Source organism: Camelus ferus, chromosome 13 (genome assembly GCF_009834535.1).
Source record: "Camelus ferus isolate YT-003-E chromosome 13, BCGSAC_Cfer_1.0, whole genome shotgun sequence".
Lineage (NCBI taxonomy): Eukaryota > Metazoa > Chordata > Mammalia > Artiodactyla > Camelidae > Camelus > Camelus ferus.
Window position 1 is genome coordinate 61,638,124 of NC_045708.1, and position 26,477 is coordinate 61,664,600.

Sequence of the window (26,477 nt, forward strand, 5' to 3'; positions counted from 1 at the left end):
ATAATGATTCAGACTTACCTCACTCTTCTTCAGGTGAAATTCCTTACTTTTGCAAAGGAAGAGTTCATCAGTTTCTTTGTTTCCTCATGAACACCTTATTTAATGTAATTTTTCTAGCAATATAATTATGTAAAAGTTTGGTGAAATGCAATGTCTAGATGATGGTACTTTTCATGGGAGGCCAACACGTTCCAAGAAGTGTCTCCAGCAGTTAGCACTCTCTATTTAATTTCTAGGCACCAGCAGCAAAGCCATTAGCTAATTTATCGGTTTATCAGAGCACACAGTGTTGTCTTTGTTGGAAAAGCTGCCGTAGAGTATGGTAATACTACAAGGTCCCAAATGCCTTCCTTGTCGCTTCGGCTCCCTCAGTCATCCACGGTTAGAAAACATGCTGAGAGTTATAAGATTAAGAAGAAAATTCACTCAAGTGATCTTTTGGAGCCTAAAGAGAAAGCTGTAACAGAAATTTCCAAAAGCATTACTTGGGACATTTTGCTTTTATGAAATAAGGACTCATGGCTGTTAAAAGGTTAAATAGTTAGAAAATTAAACATATTACTTGAAAATTAAAAATATAACAGTGGACATAAAAAAATGGTTTGAAAGCTAAAGCTGAGAAAATCTTCCCTCAAAAAAACAGAAGGAATAATGGGGATGAATTTAGAAAGGCAAAATTAAAAAATAATAATAAAAGGCCAGTTTAGAAAGAGAAAATAAAGAAAACAGGGAAGATAATCATCAAATAAATAATTTTAAAATGTTTCCCAGGACTGATGGACATTTGTTCAGGTTAAGGTGTTCTACTGAGTACCAAGTACTGTGAGTAAAATGAGAGATGTGCTATGATAATTGTCATGCAACCTTAGAACACTGGTGAAGAAAAGGCTATTCAGCAGTCTTCTAAAAGCAAGATTTCGTAATAATGATCCAAAAATAGGAGTGGAATTGAAAATCTCAACATCATCAATAGAATCTTAAAGACAGTAGATATGTTGTCAAAATTTTAAGGGAAGTAAGTTTCAAACAAGGGTTCTATGCCAAATAAATGTGAAGAGAATAATTGTGCTAAGACACAAATAAAAATATTTACCTCTCTTTTTCACAACGGGTTTGCTGCCAGGACACAGGTTTTATGAAAACCTCTGCTAAATGTAAGCCAAAATGGGAAAGGAGAAGACTCACATCAACATCATGGTCATTGGACACATAGATTCGGGCAAGTCTACCACCACCGGCCATCTGATCTACAGATGTTGTGGCATTGACAAGAGAACCATCGAAAAGTTTGAGAAGGAGGCTGCCGAGATGGGAAAGGGCTCCTTCAAGTATGCCTGGGTCTTGGACAAACTGAAGGCAGAACATGAGCGCGGTATCACCGTTGATATCTCCCTGTGGAAATTTGAGCCCAGCAAGTACTACGTGACCATCTTTGATGCCCCCAGGACATAGAGACTTTATCAAAAACATGATTGCAGGCACATCTCAGGCTGACTGTGCTGTCCTGATTGTTGCTGCTGGTGTTGGTCAATTTGAAGCAGGTATCTCCAAGAATGGGCAGACCCATGAGCATGCCCTTCTGGCTTACACTCTGGGTGTGAAACAGCTAATCGTTGGCATTAACAAAATGGATTCCACTGAGCCACCCTACAGCCAGAAGAGAGATGAGGAAATTGTTAAGGAAGTCAGCACCTACATTAAGAAAACTGGCTACAACCGCGACACCATAGCATTTGTGCCAATTTCTGGCTGGAATGGTGACAACATGCTGGAGCCAATCTAACATGCCTTGGTTCAAGGGATGGAAAGTCACCCATAAAGATGGCAATGCCAGTGGAACCACGCTGCTCGAGGCTCTGGATTGCATCCTACTACCAACTCAGCCAACTGACAAGCCCTTGCGTCTGCCCCTCTAGGATGTCTACACGATTGGTGGTACGGGTAGTGTTCCTGTGGGTCGAGTGGAGACTGGTGTTCTCAAACCTGGCATGGTGGTCACCTTTGCTCCAGTCAGCGTTACAACTGAAGTCAAGTCTGCTGAGATGAACCATGAAGCTGTGAGTGAGGCCCTCCCTCGGGACAACGTGGGCTTCAACATCAAGACCGTGTTTGTCCAGGATGTTTGTCGCGGCAATGTGGCCAATGACAGCAAAAATGATCCACCAATGGAATCACAGCTCAGGTGATTATCTTGAATTACCCAGGCCAGATCAGTGCTGAATATGCACCTGTGCTGGATTGTCACACAGCTCACATTGCTTGCAAGTTTGCTGAACTGAGGGAGAAGATTGACCGATGTTCTGGGAAAAAGCTGGAAGATGGCCCCAAGTTCTTGAAATCTGGTGATGCTGCCATTGTTGACATGGTTCCTGGCAAGCCCATGTGTGTTGAGAGATTCTCTGACTATCCTCCTCTGGGCCGTTTTGCTGTCTGTGACACGAGACAGATGGTTGCTTTGGGTGTCATCAAGGCAGTGGACAAGAAGGCAGCTGGAGCTGGCAAGGTCACCAAGTCTGCCCAGAAACCTCAGAAGGCTAAATGAATATTATTCCCAATACCTGCCACCCCAGTCTTAATCAGTGGTAGAAGAATGGTCTCAGAACTGTTCATCTCAATTGGCCATTTAAGTTTAATAGTAAAAGACTGGTTAATGATAACAGTGCATCGTAAAACTTTCAGAAGGAAAGGAGAATGTTTTGTGGACCATTTGTTTTGTGTGTGTGTGTATGTAGCAGTTTTATGTTATTAGTTTTTAAAATCAGTACTTTTTAATGGAAACAACTTGACCAAAAATCTGTCACAGAATTTTGAGACCCATTAAAACAAAGTTTAATGAGAAAAAAAAAAAAAAGAATATTTGCCTCTCAAGCTTACTTTCTTAGAAAGTTACTGAAGTATCAAGTCCAGGAAAATGAATGGATAAAGAAGAAAGAGGAAGACAAGGGGTTCAGTGAACATGGGATTCAACCAAAGAGATGAGGAAGGAGAATCCCTCAAGGAAAGAGACCCTACAATGAGAGCTGTTCTGTACATGAGTCCTTACTGTGAAAAGATGAAGTAGGTAGAACACCAAATGTGGTTTTATTCATAAAAGCAGATTAAGTGATTGACAGAGAGTTTGGATCTAAACTAGTGATAATTACCAAAAAAATTAAGCAAGCTATAAACAAGATAATTATTGACTTCAGGAAAAAAGTTATGCAGGAAATAAGATGATATCATGTATCATATGATTCAGAGGTGAAATGCTTTGCATGATTAAAATAAATATTGGATGTGAATCTACACAAGTTATGATATGTCTATCTTAAAGTGATGGAGTATGGAAACCATAAATACAACGTGATCCAGGGGAGAGGGAGATTAACAGAAAGTAAGATTCTCATGTTCCATAGCTAGAAGTCAGAGGCTAATGCTTAGGTTTGAAATTAAGCAGTAAAGTGGATATCTCTGTGAGCAAGAAGAAAGGATGGTGATGGGGAAGAGGGGAAACTGATCTTTTTCAAAACAAGCCTTGTGGAAACATTTGACACTTAAAAATATGTGATGTGTTAATTTGATAAGAAATCATATTAAATAGAGTCTGTTTTCAAATATTGTATCATTTCCAGCCTGGATACCATTGTGATTTAGAGATCTAGTGACACACTTTGGTATTTGTTATTGATACACATCTACAGAAATGCTATAAATCAGTGTAGTGTTAATGTTTACATTAGCATTTCTATGTAGGAAATTACAGGAAAGAGGCTGTGGATTTCTTAATTCTTCTACTGCAAAATGATTTCACAGATAAAGTAATATGTTTCTGTTTGGTATTGCCAAATATGCAACTCTATTCTTTTAGAGGAAGCGTTTCAAGAAAAACATAGCTTTCACAATGAGGGATCAGTTTCCAAGGATAGTTGGCAAACCATCTTTAGGTCAGTTTTCTTTAAAAGAAGATTCTGTGAGTGCATCTAAGCATGAAAAGTAAAATGTTGACGGCATGGGATAGCTCTTACTAGTAAGAGGAAAAGCACATATATCTTGTTTTATGTGCTGACAATTCTAAAGATCTCATTGAGATTCGGGAAACTGTCCAATAAGACCAACTTTGCAAGCTGTTTAAATTTTTTTTTAAGTGTCCCATTGGATTTTCACACCTTTTCTTCCCACATTCCAGTTACGCAGCAATAGTACTTCTAGACCTTGTAGAAACAGAGTACTAAAGCTTTGTTTCAGGGTTTCCAGACACTAGAATTCTTATTATACCACAGTTTGGTTTTATCAGTTCTAAGACCACAGTCTCTCTTCATTTCCACAGATATTGGGGTCCTTTGAGGGTTGTTGGGAGGGCATCACCATCAATCTTGGTTTCCAAAGCTAGCCCATCTCTGTAGGGTCACTCATTCCATTCTTCTTCCCCTAAACTGCTACCTTTTCCATTTTGACTCTCCAACTTCATCCTATCTTTCAAGGCCAAGCTCAATACTCTTTTCCTTCATAATTATCATTAGTCTTTCCAGACATAAACATCTTACTTCTTGTATTACTTTATAAATTATTTTAAGATTGTTTTGAGACTTCTCATATCATAGCATTAGATGTTAATTACTATTTAATGTAGTATTTAGTTTTCATTTCTATTTACATTTATCTTCTAAGGCAGAAGGTAAGATCTTTGAGGGTAAAGGCTATCTCTGACATATTTTTATATGAACCTATGGTGCTTGCACACAATCAACACTGAATAACTTCTTATTTATTTAGCTTCATCATTTATTAGTCAATGTGCCAGCCACAATCTGGGAACATAGCTATGAATAAAAGAGACATCATAATTACTCTAGTGGATATTGAAATATATTGGGGAAAATAAACATGTATAAAATAATAAAACAAGTACAATTACATGTAATCCAGATGAGGGGTACACAATGGTTTATGAGCATTTAGTATCAGGGGTCAGGGGAAGCTTTCTTAGGCTTGTCCCATTCTGTTAACCAAAGCTAAGCTGTTTCTGGGGTTGGGGAATTTTTCACAAGGCTATGTCATGTGAAAAACTATGAAGCATTCAAGACAATGAGACAAGGCCAGTGTGTCTAGGGTACAGTGAGGCAAAGGTAAGAGAAAAGGATAGAGGGGAATAAATCAAAGATGAATCTGGAAAGATAGAAGAAGACATGACTGTGCAGTGCCTTATAAGTATGTCAAGATGTTAACTTTTTAGGCTAAATACAAGGGGAAACCCATCAAATATTGGGAATATATGATTAGTTTTCCATTTTGAAAAGGTCAGTCTAGTTGCAGTATGGATAATAGATTGGACTGTCTAGAAATGAACTTGGGGGAAGAAAAAGTTAATAGATTATTGCAGTCATGCAGACCAGAGGTAATGTTATCTTAGACTTGGGAGACCAGAGGAGGGAAAGAAGAGAAAGAAGTGGAGGCAATTCAGAGATATATAAGAGAGAATCGACAAGGTGATTCTAGATGTAAGGATGTGATGGAATAGGAAGTGTCAACAGAGGTTCTTAGTATTCTCAATTACACAACTGAAAATACACTCTTAACATTCATTGAGATAGGAAACACAAGATAAGGATCAGGATTTAGAGGACACTGGGGAAGAGGAGGGCTTTGCAGAATACAAGTGAAATGCCATGATTGGGTATGTGCTGTGGAACACAGAGGACAGGTATGTGTGGAAACATTAACCTGTGTGTTATCTCCATATTTGATGGTAGTCAAAGCTAACAAAGGAAATGAATTTAGAAGAGGACTTACTGCAAAGCTGGGAGACCCTCCAACAGTGGGGAGGAAAATGTGGTGCCAAAGAAGCTGAGGGAGGAGACTATTCTCAAAAGAATTGAGGGGTCAACAGTATCACTGCTGTGGAGAGATCAAGTTTGATGAAGATTTTGAATTAATTATTACATTTAGTGGTATAGGAGAGCCACTGGGAACTTAGCAAATGCCAAGATGAGGCCAGACAAGAGTGATGAAATAAAGGAAGCAAACATTGAAAACTTTTTGAAAAATTGGTCTTTAAAGTAGAGGAGAGATAATAAGAATATATCTGGAGGGGAATGTAGAATCAATTAAGGGACTTTATATATATAATAAATAATATTTTGTATGTTAAATATATATGAGTAATATGTAGATTATATATAATAAAACTTTAAATATGTAGTATGTAAGGTAATTCCTAAATCATAAGATGTTCTATCTCAATTGAATTTATAATAAGATTACTAAAGCATTGTTTGAAAAATACAGACGAGTCCAGAAATTCTGTGATTTGCTAAATGGAGAAGATTCTCAAGGGAGGAAGTCTTGGTACATTGTAAGTGGAGATTCAGACAAAAGACATATGTACTCTCATATCTATCATAGACATAATAATTTTATATTTATATAAAGATTTGGTGTCCTTGAATTGGTGTTTAGTCAGTTATTCTGCAAAAAAATATGTATCTACTGAATGCCAATTATTTGATGCACTAGGAAATTAGATGAGCAGGACAGAGCCAGTCCTTATCTTTTTATTATTAAAAAGTAATAATTGGCATGATGTTTTTATGGGTCAACTTAACTGGGCCACGGGGTACCCAGACATTAAATCAAACATTTTCCTGGGTGTGTCTGTGAGTGTGTTTTTGGATGGCATTAGCATTTGGACCCACCAAAAAAGCAAATAGTCAAAGCAATACTGAGAAAGAAAATTAAAACCAGAAGCATCACAATTTCTGATTTCAAACTATACTACAAGTTTATAATAATCACAACAGTATCATACTAGCATAAAAATAGACACAGAGATGAATGGAATAGAGTCAGGAGCCCAGAAATAAGCCCTTGCATATATTGTCAACTAATATTTGACAAGGGAGCATGGATGGATACGAAGTGGAGAAGATATTCTCTTAAACAGAAGAATTAAAACCATAAAACTCCTGGAAGAAAATATAGGGGGAAAGCCCCTTGATGTTGGTCTTGGCAATAATTTTTTGGATATGATACCAAAAGCCCAAGTAACAAAAGCAAAAATAAAGTGAGACCACAACAAACTGAAATGTTTCTGCGTAGCAAAAGAAACAATCAACAAAATGAAAAGAGAGCCTACAGAATGGGAGAAGATATTTACAAACCACATATCTGATAAGGCATAGCCAAAACTTACAAGGAACTTATACAACTCAACTGCAAAAAACAATTTGATTGAAAAATAGACAGAGAACCTGAATAGGTATTTTCTTGAGGAAGATATGCAAATGGACAACAGGCACATGAAAATATGCTCAGCATTACTAATCATCAGGAAACTGCAAAACTAAACTACAATGAGATGTCACCTCATGCTTATTAGAATGACTGTTCTCAAAAGGACAAGAAATAACCAGTGTTGATGAGGGTGTGGAGAAAAGGAAACACTTTCGCACTGTTGGTAAGATTGTAAATTGGTGCAGCCACCATGGAAGACAAATGGAGTTTCCTTAAAAAATTAAAAATAGAATAATCATATGTTCCAGCAGTCCCACTACTGGGTATATACTCAGAGGAAATAAAATCAGGGTCTTGAAGAGCTATCTGAAATCTCATGTTTATTGCAGCATTATTCACAATTGCCAAGATATGGAAATAACCTAGGTGTCCATCAGTGAATGAATGGATGAAAGAAGATGTGAGATATATCTACCTCTATACCTGAACCTGTAACTATATATACATATATATACATATAAGCAGTCACTTTCCTAGGTGAAATAAGTCAAACAGAGCAAGACAAATGTTGTATGATATCACCACATGTGGAATCTAAAAAAAAAAAAAACAAAAAAAAAACCTCACAGAAACAAATAGTAGGATGGTTGTTGCCAGGTGCTGGGGAGAGAGTGAAATGGGAATATGCTAGTCAACATGTACAAATTTCCAGTTAGAAGATGAGTAAGTTATGAGTATCTAATGTATAGCATGGTAACTAGTTAAATGATACTTCGTCATACACTTAAAGATTGCTGAGAGTAGATCTTAAAAGTTCTCACCACACACACAGAATGGTAATTATGTGCAGTCATGGAGGTGTTAATAATACTATTCTGGTAATCATTTTGCAATATATAAATGTATCAAATCATCATGCTGCGTATCTTAAAGTTACACAGTGTTGTATGTCAGTTATATCACAACAATGCTAGAAACAAATAAGGGAACAGATACCCTGTTTTGTGCATACTGGTCAGCCTCTTTCCCTAGCCACCTCTGTCATTGCCAATAGACTCATAAACAAAGTGGCCATACTAAAGGAATGGAGGGCATGCAGTGGCTCGGCACCACTGACTTCCACTCCCCAAGGCTTACCCGGTGATGGCCACTGCTAAGTACTAAATACGATATCATCAGAGACCAACACTGAGTCTTCAGTATGGTATCATTTCTCAGGGTGTCCAGCCTGCTTCCTGGTGGAAGGTTGATTATACTGGACTGCTTCCATGAACAAGGCAGCATCTTGTTCTTACCGTCCGAATTTATCATCTGTGGACCTCATAAGGCATTATCCCCCATCATGATATTCCACACAGCATTGTTTCTGATTAGGGAACTTCACAACAAATTAAGTGCAACAGTGGACCCATGCTCATAGGATTTATAGTTTTACCTTATTCCTCACCATCCTAAAGCAACTGGCTCAACAGAATAATGGAATGGCTTTTGAAGACTCAGTTACAGTGACAGCAAGGTGGCAGTACAGAAGGATGCAGCAAGGTTATCTGTAAGCCTGCATAGGCTGTGAAATAGTGTTCAATATGTTGTGCTGTTTGTTCCATGGCCACGATTCATGGATCCAGAAATCAATGGGTGGAAATGGCAGTAGCACCACTCACTATTACCCCTAATGACCAAGACCACTAGCAAGATTTTTCTTCCTGTTCCTGCAACTGTATGTTATGCTGACCTGGAAGTGTTAGTTCCAAAGGGAAGGTGCTTCCACCAGGAAACAGAACAAAGATTTCACTGAACTAGAAGTTAAGAGTGCCACCCAGCCACTTTGGATTCCTCATGCTTCTGAATCAATAGCCAAAGAAGGGAGTTACTACACTGGCCGAGGTAATTTATCCTGACTACCAAGGGGAAACTGGACTATTACTATACCATGGAGGTAAGGAAGAGTATGTCTGGAGTACAGGCAATCCTTACAGTGTGTTGGTGTACTCCCATGCTCTGTGATTAAGGTCAGTGGAAGACTACAACAAGCCAATCCAGAAGGGACTGCTAATGGCCCAGACCCTTCAAGAATGAAGTTTGGGTCACCATGCCCAGTAAAGAATCAGAACCACCCGAGGGGCTTGCTGAAGGCAAAGGAAATATAGACTGGGTAGTGTGAGAAGGGACATATAAAATCCGACTATGACCAGACAGCCAGGTATGGAAATGAGAACTGTAATTGTCATGAGTATTTTCTGCTTTTTTTGTTACGAATATGTTTGTGTGTGTGATTAGCAATTATCTTTGTTTTCTTTCCTCTCTTATTCCTTTATCATGTATCGTAAGATGCAGTGACTTTATATCATAGTATTTAAGTATTATTAATTCTACATAGTAGTACTTAAGTTATGAGATATCAAGGAGAAGGGCAAACATCCCTCAAGGACTTTACCTCCTGGTTAGTGCATTTTTGGTTACACACAGATATGTTAGTGAAATTCTGACCTTGTTAATGGAGATTGAGTATCGTTTAAGGGCAATATGTATGGATGCCAAGTTGAAAAGAGGTGATCTTTTGATGGTTAACTTTAGGATGAGATTGACATTTGACTCCTAGACTGAGTAAAGCAGTATGCTCTCTCTAATGTGAGTGGTCCTGATTTCAGTCTGAATTAAGTTGAAGGCCTGAGTAGAACAAAACGTCTCACTGCCCCATGAGTAAGAGGGAATTAATTCCTCTTGCCTGACTGCCTTGAGCTGGGACATTGTTTTTTTCTTGCTTTTGGACTCACACTGAAACATGGGTCATTTTGGGTCTTGAGCATGTGGACTCTTAGACTGATACTTACACCATGGGCTTGCCTGCTTCTCCGCTTGTTAGTTCTGGACTCAGACTGGAAGTACACCATCAGCTGTCCCGCATCTCCAGCATGCCGACTGTAATTCTTGGTACCTCTCTGCCTCCATGGCCGTGTGAGCTAGTTTCTTATAATAAATCTCCTACACACACACACACACACACACACACACACACACAGGTTCTTTTCTCTAGAGAATCCTGACTAATACACATAGTTATCAAATAATAGGTATCATTTCTTGTTAAGGCTGAGAAACTATTAGATTGTTAATTGAAATTGTGGTCATCTATCACAATATTTTTTAAAAATAGAACTAAAATAGATTTATTGGAAGAACAAAATTATTTATATGATTTTTTCTAGTTGGTCCTATAAAATTGCCACATTCCTAATCATCATCTTGCCCTTAACTAGAATTTAAGTTCTCTGGGAGCAGAAGTCATGATGCATAGATCTCAGCAGGTGGTAAATAATTACTTTTGGCTAATTAATTAATTGTGCCATTTCAGAGCTTATGTCTAAAGAAAATATGACTTGGGTAACAAATTTATGAAGAATATTTCTCGAGCTGAATTTAAGCAGTATTGGCATAAGTAGGTATATTTGGCACCATAGAAATGCCTGTTTGACATTGTACAACTTAGTGTTCAATGCACCAGGAATTCTTCCCTCAAAGATTTTGTCTGACCACAAAAATAGTTTCTTCAGATTCATCCAAGAAGGAAAAGTCCAATTTTAAAATGCCAAACAGAAATGGTTCTGTAGCTCTTTTGGTTTTTCCATGAGTGGTATGATCTGGTTCCCCCATAGAGGTGGTCAGGCTGTGAAACCTGACTTCCTTCCACTCGCTAGCTTTAGCTGCACTTCCTAAGCTTAAGCGCTAACACCTGCAGAGAGAGACTGGAAAACCTAAATAATGCACCAAGATGTCTGTAGGGAGCCGCACACTCTATGAAGGCCAAGAGAGCTCTCATTTCTCAGAAACTAGTTTCCCCTAACTTCTGTAATCAAAGATGAATGCTTAAAGATTTGCACAGCAGTAGAATGAAATGCAGAACCTACTTTTTGATGCCTTCAGTACGCAAAGGAAAAAGTTTCAGGAGCAGGAGTCTACGGGGTCTGAATCTGCAGCATTCAGAACTTGTGAGACTGTGTCTTTAAATATGTTTCAATTTCTGTTTGGATTGTCTCGCTTTAAGAAAATATATACAACAGTTTTCCTTTCTTGAGGGGTAAATTCAGAATCTGGTGAATGTGGAAAGTAGTGACTGTGTGTCTTTTGTGTCTATATGATGAGGATGTCCAGGCAAAAGAAAGTAGCATTAATGTGCATGGCTGGTTGTGTGGACAATGAGTAGTCATGTAAGTTCTCACTGAGGTCCCCGATTGCTTTTCACATAATTTAGAAAGTGAATCTCTCAGGAGACAGACAAGCAGACATGGAGCAGTGAAAGTCTGAGTGCTGGGCTTTTCCTGTGGGGAAACTGTAAGGAACATTCTACCTTCTTGTGGCCTTGGCATTTACCACTGTTTTATGTTTATTGAGGACTTTTTAAAAAGAATCTACCTCAGTAAGCATATACGTTTAAGAATCGACAGTATAGAATTGAAACATTTTAATCACTGTGGTATGCTCTTAGTAAGTAAACCATGCCATTACAATGCTAATAGCTATAAAGTCATGCACAGTCTTAGTAGTTCCTTTTATTTAGTTTTCAATGGATTTTTCAATTGATATGAATGAATCTACATCCCTGCAGTATTTTTGTAGACTTTGCTTATGAAAATTCAAGATGTTTTGGAAGTGGTTTAGTAATAGAAGTGAATAAAAAAGTTATAAATAATTTGTATTTAATTAAAGCAATTATCAAGTAAAATCTGCAACTAAGCTAATTTTCCTAAGGAGCATTTTTCTCCCCCAACCTTGTGGTTACTTAGTTCTTCTGCCCTAAGTTCTCTCTATCCACATGTCCTAAATGCAAGCCAATAGGGCCTTTACTCAGGGTCAGCTTTGCATGCATGTGGCAGCCTCTTACACTTTTAGTGTCTGTGGGGATATCCAACAACTAGACTGTTTCAGAGAAGATCAATCCTTAGTACTTGGTAGGAATTACAAAACCCTAGAAGCAGCCATCATTGACATGTGCTGGAAATGTTGGAAACTAAGAATGATCCGTACAGCATCATATATTAGTATATACGCTGGACTTTCAGCTTTTATTTCACTTGTGTCCCTGGACCTAGCACACTAGGCCTGGTATAAAGTAAATGCTTAATAAATGTTTTCACAGAAGTATTAAATTTGTATTAAGTCCTTAGAAAATAATTGTAGAAAAAATAGGACAAAGATTGGAAGCTATCCATCAAAGGGGAGGAAATTCATATGTAAAATTTTAGAGTATACTCAGAAACTTGGGAAGTAAACCTCACCATAGAAGTTTCTCAGTGCAAGGGATAATTAAAACAAATGTGGAATCCTAAATAAATAAAATTATAAAAGGAATATTTATGATTTTGTTTTAGCACATTTTTAAAACCAGTTTTCTCCACACAACTCCTAGTACAATGTTATTTTTACCTTTGGTCTCAGCATCCATTACATTACACTAAGGTTAATTATGGGATCTGTGATGTAGTTATTAAACATTTATAGGAAGCATGAAGCCAATCACAGGCAACCTTCACTAAGAGGCATGAGCAATACCACTTTCTATCTCTCTCTCTGGTTATTTGGATGATGAGAAGAGTGAATTAATAATGATCTAATGATAAGATAATTTAAAGTATTAATAATAAATGTAAGATTTGACCCCTTTACTCTCTTGTTCTAGCAGTTTCGAGTAAAAAAATATTTAATAGGAATTTTAAGAATTTGCAAATAAAAGAATGGTTCAAGCATTAGAATCAAGTGACTTCTGAAGATAAATGAAAATAGTTGACTTTTATTTACTTGAATCAGAAGAATGTGAATACTACCATAACTTATTTAAAGTCCAGGTAAATATCATATGGAAATCAAGGATAAGTTTGTAGTTTTCTTAGAGTAACAACAAAGTGATTTAACTAAATAGAAAAATAGGGTTTTGTATTAAGTAGAAAAAGCAAACATCTCTCCATACCCACCAAAACTGGCCAGTGAATTAATTACATATATCTTTAAAACCAAACACCCAATACTCTTTTTGCCTAAATTTAAAGATTTGATTTATTTAAGATTTTATTTTACCTTGAATTGATTGTTTGGGTAAATTAACCAAATAAAACTATTATCCTTTGAATCTTTAAATCAATCCAAGACTTAAATTCTCAACTGAATTTCCCTGAGAGACCTTTAATTTTAATTATTGATGTAATGCTTGAAAAAAATAATTAAGGGATTCAATAGGATGTGCTTTATTTTAGAAAGATGAATTTACAGCCATCCAAAATGATTTAAAAGTCATTCCAGTAAACAGAAAATAACGTATAGAATTTTCTACCAAGCGTATAATTTCTGCAGTCTGAATGTTCTAGATCTTTTTTCTTTATATCAAGATCTCGGAATATACTTTCACTCCCTCCAATACCTGCTACCTTCTCTGTCAATTATGTTCTTATGAGGTAAGCTGCTCAAGTTTTCTATGTGCTTTTGCAATTCCAATATAAAAGTTCATATTGTTAATGGCCTTAGCAATGAAATATAGTAACACATTAATCCAATTATAGGCAAAGCTAGAACCCACGCACCAGTGTGTTTTAATCCAGAATACTTCCCATATGGCTAGGCCATTTTTTGGGTATAGTTACTAATGAAAATAATTTGTCCTGATTAAAATTGGGCAATGAAGGTCATTTTACTTAATGAAGATAGACGGCATTAGTAAATATTTATAAAATGAGATACTTAAGTCTCTCAATGGGAATCAAAGGCAATTAATATCAAGGAATGTCGTTTATTGTTTACTGTGTGATATTTGGCATTTTATGTATGTGATGTGATTGTATTTTTTTCTCCCTTCCACTGCTTTTCCCACTATTCCTTCCAGCCTCTTCTCTATCTCACCCCATTCTCTTTCCCTGCACCATCATGGATACAAACAATCTGATACTAAATTCACAGAGTAGAGACTTAGAAGCTAAGGTTAGAAAAAAGACAAGCACTCCTTTGCCTTGTTAAGAAATAGCTTTTGGAATCTATTAAGTGTTTATTACTTCTCAAAATCTATTTATTGATTATGAAATTGAGAATAAATTATTACCATTTAACAGATGGAGAAATTGAGACTATAAAAGAAAAATATCAGATTTTTCCTCCTTCTGTGTAGGGAAAACCCAGTGATTCTCTCCCATGAGTCTCCTTTAACTTCTCACATAGAACAGTTTACTTCTGACATTTTTGATCACCAAATATGTGGCAATTTTTCCTCACAATAAGTGATTCTCTGTAACACCAGCTGGTGTCCTATAATTTAACTCAATTCTAATACTGTCTACATGGAGATAGTTTCAGATCCCACAGGTTGAAGGTTTAGTCCTACCAGACTGCACCCCTCTGCTGCTTAGCAGCTTCAGATGCTGGTTAAAAGCCCATGTTACGCATAACATCTGTCCAATTTGGCTACAAATCAGAGGTTCCCACGAATGACTCCTCAGGTTCGATTACTTTGCTAAAGCAGCTCACAAGAACTCAGGGAAAATTTACATTTAGCAGTTTATAAACGGATATGATAAAGGATACAGATGAACATCAGGTGGAAGAGATGTACAGGGCTAGGTATGTGGAAAAGGAAGCTTCCATGCTCTCTCTGGGTGCAGCACTCCATGAGTTGACCTCCATAAGTACTTTCATGAGTTTATCAACCCTGAAGCTCTCTAAACCCTCTACTGGTGGGATTTTATGGAGGTTTCTTCACAGGGGATAATCAATTATTAATTTCATTTCCAGCCCCCTCTCCTTTCTCTGGAGAAGTGGGAGGGAGGGCAGGGCTGAAAATTCCAAGCTTCTAATCATGCCTTGATCTTTCTGGTGACCAGCCTCCATTCAGGAGCCATCTGGAACTCCCCCGGAGTCATGTCATCAGAATAAAGGTGCTCCTAGTGCTCTTATTACTTAGGAATTTACAGAGGTTTTAGGAGCTTTTTCAGGGACCCGGTCAAAGACAAATATTAGAGCAAGAGCTGCTTCTAGTGTTCCTATCACTTAGGAAGTTACAAGAGTTTTAGAAACTCTGTGCCAGAAACTGGAGGCAAAGACCAGTAAGTACTTTTTATTATCTCACAGAGTACAAGGTGGTTAATAAGTAGCCCAAATTTATAAAGCTCAAATTTACATACCATTCTATTGTGGGATGAAAGAAATAATGATGGAGATGGACTAAAAGTTTCAAGCTTTGAATTATAATACAAAACCTCTTTCTTTGTTAGCTTTGAGGTGTTGAGACTTCAGAAGGGGTCAGGAAGAGATAAGACAAAGAGGCTATTTTAGAAAGTCCCTGCCTCATTTAACCTTAAACTACCAGTAAAATGTCAGTAATGTTATTTGACAGATAGATGGGTATTCCAGGACTTATAGAAAGTAAATTGTTTCTCCAAGGTCACATACCACAGAAATGGAATTACAGAGATTTGAACCCAGGTTTATGTAATGCTCATACATTTAGCGATGATCTAGTAAAAATTATTTGCAAAAATACAGTCAAAAACTTGGAAGTGGGTGGGAGATATTCCAGGAAGTCCTTTCAGTGGAGTGGTAGGCATTCTCCAGCTGTATTTTCAGTTACTTTATGTAATATCAAGATTACTGCACATCTGAAATAAGACTTGTGCCATCCAATGCCTAAATCAATGCTGGCCATTTATATGATGGTGAAATCCTCAGAGGTCGTTTTAGCAGGAAGTGGGACTTTTGCATTATATTAACCTGATGGCCTTTGAGATCTTAAAAAGTGAAATAGAGTGTTAGATTTTCAGTTGCCCTCCATAATGCTTATGACAAATTCACAAAACCTTGATAAATGACTACCAAATTTACTTAGTTATAAACCTATAATCTGAGTTTTCAAGTTCTTTTTTTCTGATTCTACTGGTGAAATTGGTATAGTATACAATATATAACATATTATCACCAAATCTCAATATCCTATCTAGTATTATCCTCTGCCTTATAAATTATCTTTCATGTAACATATTTGTCTTATAACTCAATTGTTTTATGTAAGCAGAAATTTCTTTCTAGCTCAGATTATATTTTGCCATATATTTTTAATATTGTTTGCATTATGTTGAAGTCAAGGGTGAAATGAAATAGCTTTCCTGAAAACTATCCAAGAATTGAAAATCATAGAAGACAAAAAATTTAGACAGGTTGTAAGTATTTGTTCAGATTCTCAAGAATGTATCCATAAGGGGGCCAAGTAAATAAATATTTATCTAAGAAAAAATAAACACTATCTTAATATCAAAACACCACTGGTGAGAGAAGCTAGTAAAAAATATTAAATGTTATTTTTGCCAAGGTTGGACAGTACATTCTTGAAAAATGCAAAATCCTACTGTAGGGCACACATTCATTTGTATTTTGGGACAGGAGTACTGACATTCAGCACTGAGAGATTTCCTAATTTATGTAGAGAAGAATGTTTCTTATCCTATGGACAACATTAAGAAAATTCTGCATGAGAGATAAGGAAGGAGGAATAGTGAGGGAGATTGGTTGAGGGAGACATGAACTTCTAAGTATTTTATTAATAGTGAATCTCACGTTGAACATTTCCTCCACTTAGAGTCTTTTAACTTACATGTTGAGATCAAATATTGTGACCAAAGAATTAAAATCAAAGAGCGAAGCCCAAAAATCTCAGATAGTGCTGCTTTGCCTTGGAATATAAAACAAGGTATATGAAAGCGGTTTTCTGAAACTATTTGAAATGTAGCATTTAATTATAAAATGTCCTTTGTTCCAGATGAATGGCTAAAACTAAAATAGTGCAGAGCAGACTAACAAAACAATCAAGGAAAAGAATGGATTGATAATGGTGCCCCAAATTAAAAATACATAACATATTAATTGAAATTACATTACAGTCATAGTTTCTGTTTTAAAGGATTCATTTCTTTACTAAATTGCAATTGCGTAATATATAATGAGAAAGTACAAAAATTTTTAAAATTATAGAGAAGAGGTTAATTTTTATTTCTAGGACTGTGGTTAGCATTTGTTTGGAATATTTAGAATGATTTACAACTGCTTAATTATTCTTCTAATATCCCGTGGAGTACTGGGATTGTAGGTTGAAACTGAGAAAGGGAAATTTAAGGCACTTCCTGACATAGGAAAATATTGAGTTACAAGAATAGTCCTGCAGGAAAAGTGAGTGATAGAAGCTTAATCAGCAGGGACATACAAAAGTCAACAGCACTAAAATATTAGAAGGTTTATCTTTGGAAGCAGTTTTCCCCTGCTGGGGTGTGTATGTGGGCTGGGTTGCTTACCTGATCTTTCCTCATCTCTGTTGTCCATTTTCTTGCCTAAATTTGAGTACAAGGAGCAACATCCTTAACATCTGAGATTATGTTACTGATCTGATGCTGCCTCCCTCTGGCATCTGTCCACCACCCAAAAAATACAAAAACACTTTTAATGCTGCTCTCTTGATAGCTTCCTAGTTACCATCATTTACCTGAAGCTTACAACCCCTTAACATTACAAAATAATTTACAATAATCTGTGACCAAACACAGAAAATCTTTATATGGAACATGATTTACTTTAGTGAATGACTCTACATTGGGAACTTTTCAGATACTGTGTGAGTTCATTAAGGCAATTATGTCTTAAACTCGAAAGGCACGACTGGCTTGGTCGTGGTTAGTGTTAGTGATTTCCTGTGGTGTGGTGTTTATGATAGTAGCATAAGCCCAGCTTGAAGTTACGTTTGCCTGGGGGCAGTTGTAACTTAAGTGCTTGCTGTTTTGACATTTGTTCATATTCTTCAGAAAGAAAATTTATTTTTGTTGGTTTGTTTGACCAATCTTTACTTTTAAAAAAAGGCAGTAGAAGCTATGTGGCTTAGAAATATATGTTACAAATGTGCTTGCCAGGGGAGTTAGACTCCTGCTGTCTTTGGACAAAGCAGCCTAATATTTTGTACAAAATGCTCCAAATGCTGAGATGATTTAGATTCTCTTTTCCCTTAAGGAGTGGTATTCTCTAAATTGCTGTTTCTCTTCCTTAAGTCAAGAAATCATGACAAAAATACTGCTTTACGATTAAAAAAAAATAGATAAAGGTCTGCTTATTGCTACAGAATAAGAACTTTTCAATGTCCATCTCCCTGTGAGCCGTTAAGCAGAGATGGCACTTCTTGCTTTTAGTTATGTCTATTTGAGTTACAATTTTTGCAATTTTTTCAGCAAGAAGAAGTCATAGCTCTTGCTTTCTCTTCTTTGTATAAAAAATTTGGATCTTAAAATGAAAACTTCACCATTTATACTGACATCTCTGTCAAAGATATAATTTGTATACTAACAGCAGTGCATATAGGATGGAGGAATCTCCTCAGTAAGACCAAATGAGAACTGCTGTTGGCTCTGCCTTTGACAGTCTGTACAGTTGGAACAGATAGGGGCTTTAGGAACTGCTCACTCTACTTTTGTTCAGTTACAGTTGGTTTGAGGGTTGTCTAAATCCTTATAGGTCTGCTTTTCTCATATATCACAAAATACTGTCAATTTATGTAAATACACATCTTTTTAGGACAGTAATATTGTTACACTGATGTCTAGAATAAACACTCCATTAGCTCCAGGTTTAGTATTCAGAAGTCTAGAGCTGAAAAACAAGGCTGTTTTCTCTTTCTTTTTTTGTCCCTCTGAAAATGATTTTATACAGTTTGTTTGGACATTTCTGAGTTCCAAATACCAAGCATAGTAAAGGAGACATTTGGTGATATCAGATGTCATTCTTTATTTACGTGTATTGTCTAATCTCAAGTTGGATAAGAATACATCAATTTTTGTGGATCTTTTCATTGGCAAAGTTAAATGTACTAAACGGAACAGTGAAGCTTTAAACAAGCCCTGTGACATGCTTACAATCTCTGTGCTTAAAAGATTATGCATTGTAAATCTTTTGATAGGGGCCAAAATTAAATAACCATGAATTATTCAGTGACAAGCTGAAGGCTTCCAGTGTAGCTTGGTTCAGGGTACTATTTGTTAAAGCTAAGCAAATAAGAAGGGTTTGGCAGTGTGCCTTCTCCCTCTTTTTGGGGGTTGTGACTTTTCAAGCTCTGAACCAGGCTCTTCCCCTCTGCTGACATCAGTAGTGAGTTGTGAAGTGGCTCAGTGAGAAAAGCAACGTAGTCTTGGAAACTTTGGGCCTTTGGACCGGACCCAGGGAAATCCCTGGGAAATAACAAAGCGGCACTGTTTGTATCTGAGAAAGAGACATATTTATAACAGATTTAAAGCACTTAATCTATTTTGCAAAGCATAATTAAGTAAAATCAACACCAAGCTGTTAAATGGAATAATAAGTAAACAAAAAACAGATTCAGGATTAGCCAACTAGTATGCTTGTAACCTACCTTGGGGTAAACTTAATATTACCAGATATTTATTAAATAAGGCACAGCCTGTGGAGTTAGACAGACTTGGGTTGAGTCCTATTTGGCAGCTTCCTTGGTGTGTGGCCCTGGGTAATTTGCTTAACTTCTTTGAATCTGAGAGTACTCAGGTGCTATTTTTGTTAATGAAAAAAATGATGCTCGCAGCAGTTCTCCAAGTTGATACTACTGCTTTCCTCCCAGACAGCTGATCAGAGAAGCCCCCTGTCCTTTTATCCTTTTCCTTTATGGTGACTCTAGTGCCACTGTCCTCCTTCCAGAGCTACTTAAGGCAGTGGTGTACCTGTGCCGTCTCCCTTGTCCCCATAATCTCTCTTCTTTGATTTTTCTCCTTTCTTCTTTGACTTCCACTGATAAAGTCCACTATCCACAGTACTTCCTGGAGCAGATTTCTGAAACAAATACCTACTTTTAAGTTCTTCCTGTCATACACCTGAGTCTGAGGCTTTTCTAACCCATTCATGCATTTACTGACGAATTCAATTAATAGTTTATTGAAGGCTTACTCTGTACAGAATGGTGTACAACACGTTATAAGAGCTATAAATAGGCATAAGCCATGGTGTCTACTTCAAAGAGTGTGTAGTAAAATAAGGGTTAAAAAGCATATGAAAAATATGACTACAAAGTAGGAGTTAATAAAATTTACATTAGTGTTTAATATAATAGTAATAATAATAATGATAGCCAGTGTCTAGTGCTGGACCACTACCTGCCTGTACTTTTCTAAATGCTTTACATGTATTAGCTCATTTAATTCTACTTGTAATTTGATGAAATTGGTACCATTGTAACATTCATTTTACAGATTAAAAACTGAGGCATGAAGAGGTTAAACAGATTTTCTCAAGGTTGGAACAAACTGTTCGGTGGCAGAGAAATCCCTTAGGAGGCAGTACTGGGTGTCCTGGTTCCAGTCAGGGTCTTGAGCCTCCCATTGTCCACCCACTGGACCCCTGTTCAGTGCTGCCACCCGAGGAGAACCACTCCAACGTGGTGGGCTCCATATCATGAGTTTTTTTATGTAGCTACTTCAGTGAGAGAAAAGGACTCCTAATTACAGCTAGGTTTTCTGGTATTATTTCCTGGGGAAGGTAACTTCTGAAACATTACTGAAAGGGCTGATGGAAATTTTTTTAGGTAGTATTCAATTTTCCTGGTGATAAAAGTAATGTAAGCACACTGTAGAAATTTTAGAATATACTTAAAAGCACATGGCAGAAGATACAAATCACTCATAGTATCTGCACTCAGAGTTAATAATCATTAACATTTTGGTATATATCCCTTGTGTGGGAGTATGGATAATTTCTCTTCTTTTTTGTGCTATGATACATCTCTCAAATATCTCCAAAGCAAAGAATTGTGTTTATAAGAAGAAAAAAGACAAAATAGCACAATACTTTAAAAATATATTTTTATCCATTAATTCCACTTTTAGAAAGATTTCTTTAAGGAGAAATCGGGAATGAATACATATATGTATATACAATCTACCTGTCTGACTCTTTCAAATATATATATTCTCTTTATCTCTTTTTTTTTTTTTTACTAAAGTGGGATTGTAATACCATTTTATAAATTTGATGGTATAATAAATATTTTCCCATGTTACTACATATTTTTCTATGACAATATTAATAGATTTGTTATAATATTTTTAATCAGTAGCATGTTTTTAGGCATTTAAACAGAATGGCGGAGAAGCTGTCTACCAAGGCTGCACTCCCCACCCATGATGTTGAGTTGTTGCTGGACAGAGTGGCTGCTCAGCCTGGGAGTCCATTTCCCAGCATTCCTCTGCATCTTGGTGGGGCCATGTGACTGTTTTGTGTTAAAGTAGAATTGGGCAGAAACAATATGCACACTTACAGAGCTGATCTTTAATGGACTCCTTTCTCTTTTCTTCTCTTCACTCTCTGTCTTCCCCTATTCTCTGTCTGTAGAGAGCAAAGGACTTTAAGACATAAAGAATGACAGTGACACAGGATGGAAAGGGCGGGATCAGTTTCACCGTGTGGAAGGGTACCCACCAAACGTCCCCAGTGAACCTGAGCAAGTAGTAACTTCTGTAATAATTCACAAGGATTTGGGAGTTCATGTGTTAAACAGCTAGTCGTACCTTAACTACTACAGATAGTTTCCAAATTTTTCTTCTCCTAAATAAAATTTTTGAAATTACTTCATTGCCTTTTTTTCTTCTTTCGAACTGCAAGAACAATACATCAGTTTTGAAAAATACCTGGTAACAGAGATGTGCTAAGAAACAACCAAGAGTTTTTAATTTCCCCTGTTTTTCTCTTTTCCCCAACCAAATTATCCTCTCTACATTCTCTAAGTGTCCTATGATCAATATTTGGTGTATACCTTCCCATACTCTTCTTTATGCTCATTTTGAATGTAAATGAGCATAAATATTTACTACATTTATTTATATTTTTTCCCAATTTTTAAAACATAAGGATAAATTAAAAATAGGCTGCAGGAAAAAAAAATAGGCAACAGAGTATTAGTATAGTATGGATCCATTTTTGCAAAAAAGGAAAAATATTTTAGCATTTTAAATGAACATCCTTGTTAAAGAAATCATTTTATATGTCTCTGAAGAGTATTGTATTATGATAAAAGATCAGAAGTGGAATCTCAAATCAAAACTACAATGAGGAATCACCTCACATCAGTCAGAATGGCCATCATTAAAAAGTCTGCAAATCTGGAGAAGGTGTGGAGAAAAAAGAACCCTCCTACACTGTTAGTGGGAATGTAAATTGGTGCAAACACTATGGAGAACAGTATGGAGGTTCCTTAAAAAAACAAAAATAGAGCTACCATGTGATCCTACAATCCCACTCCTGGGCACATACCTGGAGAAAACCCTAATTCAAAAAGACACATGCACCCCAATGTTCATAGCAGCACTATTCACAATTGCCAAGACATGGAAGCAACCTAAATGTCCATTGATAGATGAATAGAGAAAGAAGATGTGGTGGATAGATAGATATAGATATAATGGAATATTACTCAGCCATAAAAAGAATAAAACAATGCCTTTTGCAGCAATATGAATGAACTTAAGAGATTATCATATTAAGTGAAGTAAGTCAGACAGAGAAAGACAAATATCATATGATATCCCTTATATGTAGAATCTAAAAAATTATAGAAGGAACTTATTTACAAAACAGTAATAGATTCACATATACATATTACTATGTATAAAATAGAGAAAACAATGAGGACCTACTGTATAGCACAGGGAACTATATTCAATATCTTGTAAAATAATCTGTAATGGAAAATAATCTGAAAAAGAATATATATTTATACACATAACATGTACAAGTATAACTGAATCACTTTGCTGTACAACTGAAACACACAACATTGCAAACTAACTTTACTTCAGTTGAAAAAAAAGAAAGGGAATCAGAGTAAAAGGATATTCAAAATTTCAAGTGTGTTGATCCACATGGCAAGTCCACAGAAAATCCAGACTTATTTTACATTTCTTCAGAAATGTCAGAGCTGCTTTTGTTGCTTGTAGTGTACTGTATTTAAATTAATATCACCATGGAATGGTTAGTTTCCTTATATCAGTTCTTTAATTCATTTTTCCTTCTCATTTCAGTGTGTTGTCTTGTAATTATCTTTCTTTTTTTTTATTTCAGAGAATCTTTGTTTTTACCATTTTATTGAGAACAAAGTTGAGTTTCAATTACATAGCAACAATTTTTAACTATACAAGCCTGCCTTCTTGTTCTTTTTAACGTGGAATATTCTTTTCACTATCCCTAAAGTTTTTTGATTTTATTTATTTATTTCTTGGTTGGCTGATTGATTAGTTTTGTTTTTGAGAATCCTGTGAACTCCCCGGGTGATGTCTTAGGCTTCTCTCAGAATTCAAGCACTCCAGTGGTTGTGTAAGTTTACAAGATCAGATCACGATGCCTGAGAAGTGTGAGGAGTGTATATGGACATGTGCAGAGTGTGTTTTCTAGTGTCAGAGTTTCTTCTCTGCTTTTGAAGAAATTAGGGGCATAAACAAAGTTATCCAAGTAGTACAGCACATGTCATGTTTGACCATAAGTCCAGGATATCAAGGGGAATACTAAGAGATAAAATGAATTTGAAGCCAGAGGCAGAAAGCCTTGAAGATGACAGAAAAATAAAAACTTTGATTTGCGTTTCTCTGATAACTAGTGATATTGAGTATTTTTTCATGTGCCTTTTGATCATTTGTATGTCTTCCTTGGAGAATTGCTTGTTTAGGTCTTCTGCCCATTTTTGGATTGGGTTGTTTATTTTTTTCTTACACTGAGTCGTATGAGCTGCTTATATATTCTGGAGATCAAGCCTTTGTCAGTTTCATTTGCAAAAATTTTCTCCCATTCCGTAGGTTGTCTTTTTGTTTTACTTCTGGTTTCCTTTGCTGTGCAGAAGCTTGTAAGTTTCATTAGGTCCCATTTGTTTATTCTTGCTTTTATTTCTTCTGGGAGAAAATTTTTGAGATGTATGTCAGATAATGTTTTGCCTATGTTTTCCTCTAGGAGGTTTATTGTATCTTGTCTTATGTTTAAGTCTTTGATCCATTTTGAGTTGATTTTTGTATATGGTGTAGACTACAATGAGGTATCACCTCACACCAGTCAGAATGGCCGTCATTCAAAAATCCACAAATGACAAATGCTGGAGAGGCTGTGGAGAAAGGGGAACCCTCCTACACTGCTGGTGGGAATGCAGTTTGGTGTAGCCACTATGGAAAACAGTGTGGAGATTCCTCAAAAGACTAGGAACAGACTTACCGTATGACCCAGGAATCCCACTCCTGGGCTTATATCCAGAAGGAACCCTACTTCAGGATGACACCTGCACCCCAATGTTCATAGCAGCACTATTTAAAATAGCCAAAACATGGAAACAGCCTAAATGTCCATCAACAGGTGATTGGATAAAGAAGAGGTGGTATATTTATACAATGGAATACTACTCAGCCATAAAAACTGACAACATAATACCATTTGCAGCAACATGGATGCTCCTGGAGAATGTCATTCTAAGTGAAGTAAGCCAGAAAGAGAAAGAAAAATACCATATGAGATCGCTCATATGTGGAATCTAAAAAACAAAAACAAACAAACAAACAAACAAAACAGTGTAAATACAGGACAGAAGTAGACTCATAGACATAGAATACAGACTTGTGGTTGCCAGGAGGGCGGAGGGTGGGAAGGGATAGACTGGGGTTTCAAAATTGTAGAATAGATAGACGAGATGATACTGTATAGCACAGGGAAATATACACAAAATCTTATGGTAGCTCACAGAGAAAAAAATGTGACGAGTGTGCATATGTCCATGTGTGACTGAAAAATTGTGCTGAACACTGGAATTTGACACAACAATGTAAAATGATTATAAATCAATAAAAAATGTTATTAAAAAATAAAAATAAAGAGTATAGGAAGCACCAAAAAAAAAAAAAAAGAAAAAGAAAAACTAACATTTGTATTCTGCTTTACAGTTTTTAAAATGCTATAATATGCACTATTCATTTATGCTTATAACAGCTCTGAGAAATAGACCTTTAGTTTTCAAAGGAGCCTCAGAAAGTTTATGTTCTGTGCCCAGTTTGTTCAACTAGTAGGTAGAAATACCAGGATTTAATCCTGAGCCTTTCTGGTTCCAAAGCCCGTGTTTACTCTGCTACACTCTGCCATGTCAAAGAGAATTATACTCAAAAATTCACTTTGACAAAGCATAATCCATTGATAATGCACATGATGGACAATCGAGAGAGATACCAAAGAAGGCTCTTCCTTTTTAGAATCAAGCTGTTGCAAATATCTGCCATAATATAGCAATGTGTTTAGGGGTGTGGGCTCTGGAGCCAGAATGCTTAGGTTCACATGCTCATCCATCACTTCCAAGCTAACTGTGGGCAAGTTACTTAATATGTTTTGTGCATCAGTTTCCTCATATTTAAAGTGTTTACCTTATATAATTATTTTTAAGTTTAATAAGTAACTGTACGTAAAGTGATTAGGGTGATACCTAGAACATAGCAAACTGTCCGTAAGTTGTAGCTGTTATTGTTTTACAGCCAACTATAAGCCAGCCCTTTATGGGACAATTTGCATACATCATATCTAGCCTCATGAAGTAGTTATTTCCTGTTTTAGAATGAAAGAAAAAATATTTGAGAGGAGGATTTTTGAACTTACTGTCTTAATTTTTAAAATTAGATATGCTGTAGTCTCAATTAGGAACAGGCACTGGAGGGACGGATAGTTCATTTTTGCCCCCCACCTGCCCACCATGCCTGGTTCTGTTGCTCTGTGTCTAGAAGATAAAAAGTGATTGTTTATCGATGATAGAGATGATGAAAATGGTGTTGGTAACATAATAGTTCAGGCAGCAGAGGGACAAAAACTGTTTGTGGCAGAAGAAAATACCTTACTGACTTCTAGTTGGGAAAAATTTTCACCACCTTAATCCTCCAAAGAAAGCTCTGCCATGAAGTTTTCCAGAATCTACCTTGAAGTAGTCTACCACAAGTTCTTCATTACTTTCCTTATTGTTGTTCTATGCTCTATAGAACTCACTTTTTTTTTTTCTGGACTAGAGAAATTACTCTGAGAAGCTGAGTCAGAATTTTGACCATGCTATGAAAATACAATGAGACTAGCATTTGTTTTTACTCACTATTGCTGACCCAACAATGTTTGGAAAAGAGATTACACTAGAAAGAAAAGGACATTTATCCCATTTCATTGTTTATGTTGCCTTTTTCACTACGTCTGAAAGTAACAGTGAATCT

General features: G+C 36.4%; 1 long non-coding RNA gene and 1 pseudogene across 1 annotated transcript; one reads left to right on the forward strand and one right to left on the reverse strand.

The window, feature by feature from the left end:
- The first annotated feature begins 1,142 nt into the window (after positions 1-1,142).
- On the forward strand, positions 1,143-9,179 carry LOC102516687 (annotated as a pseudogene).
- Positions 1,935-26,477, reverse strand: LOC116668114. Its single transcript, XR_004325186.1, has 4 exons — positions 26,453-26,477; positions 17,445-17,448; positions 12,397-12,408; positions 1,935-2,037 (listed from the first exon to the last, which is right to left on the reverse strand). It is a non-coding gene; the product is annotated as an uncharacterized LOC116668114 (long non-coding RNA).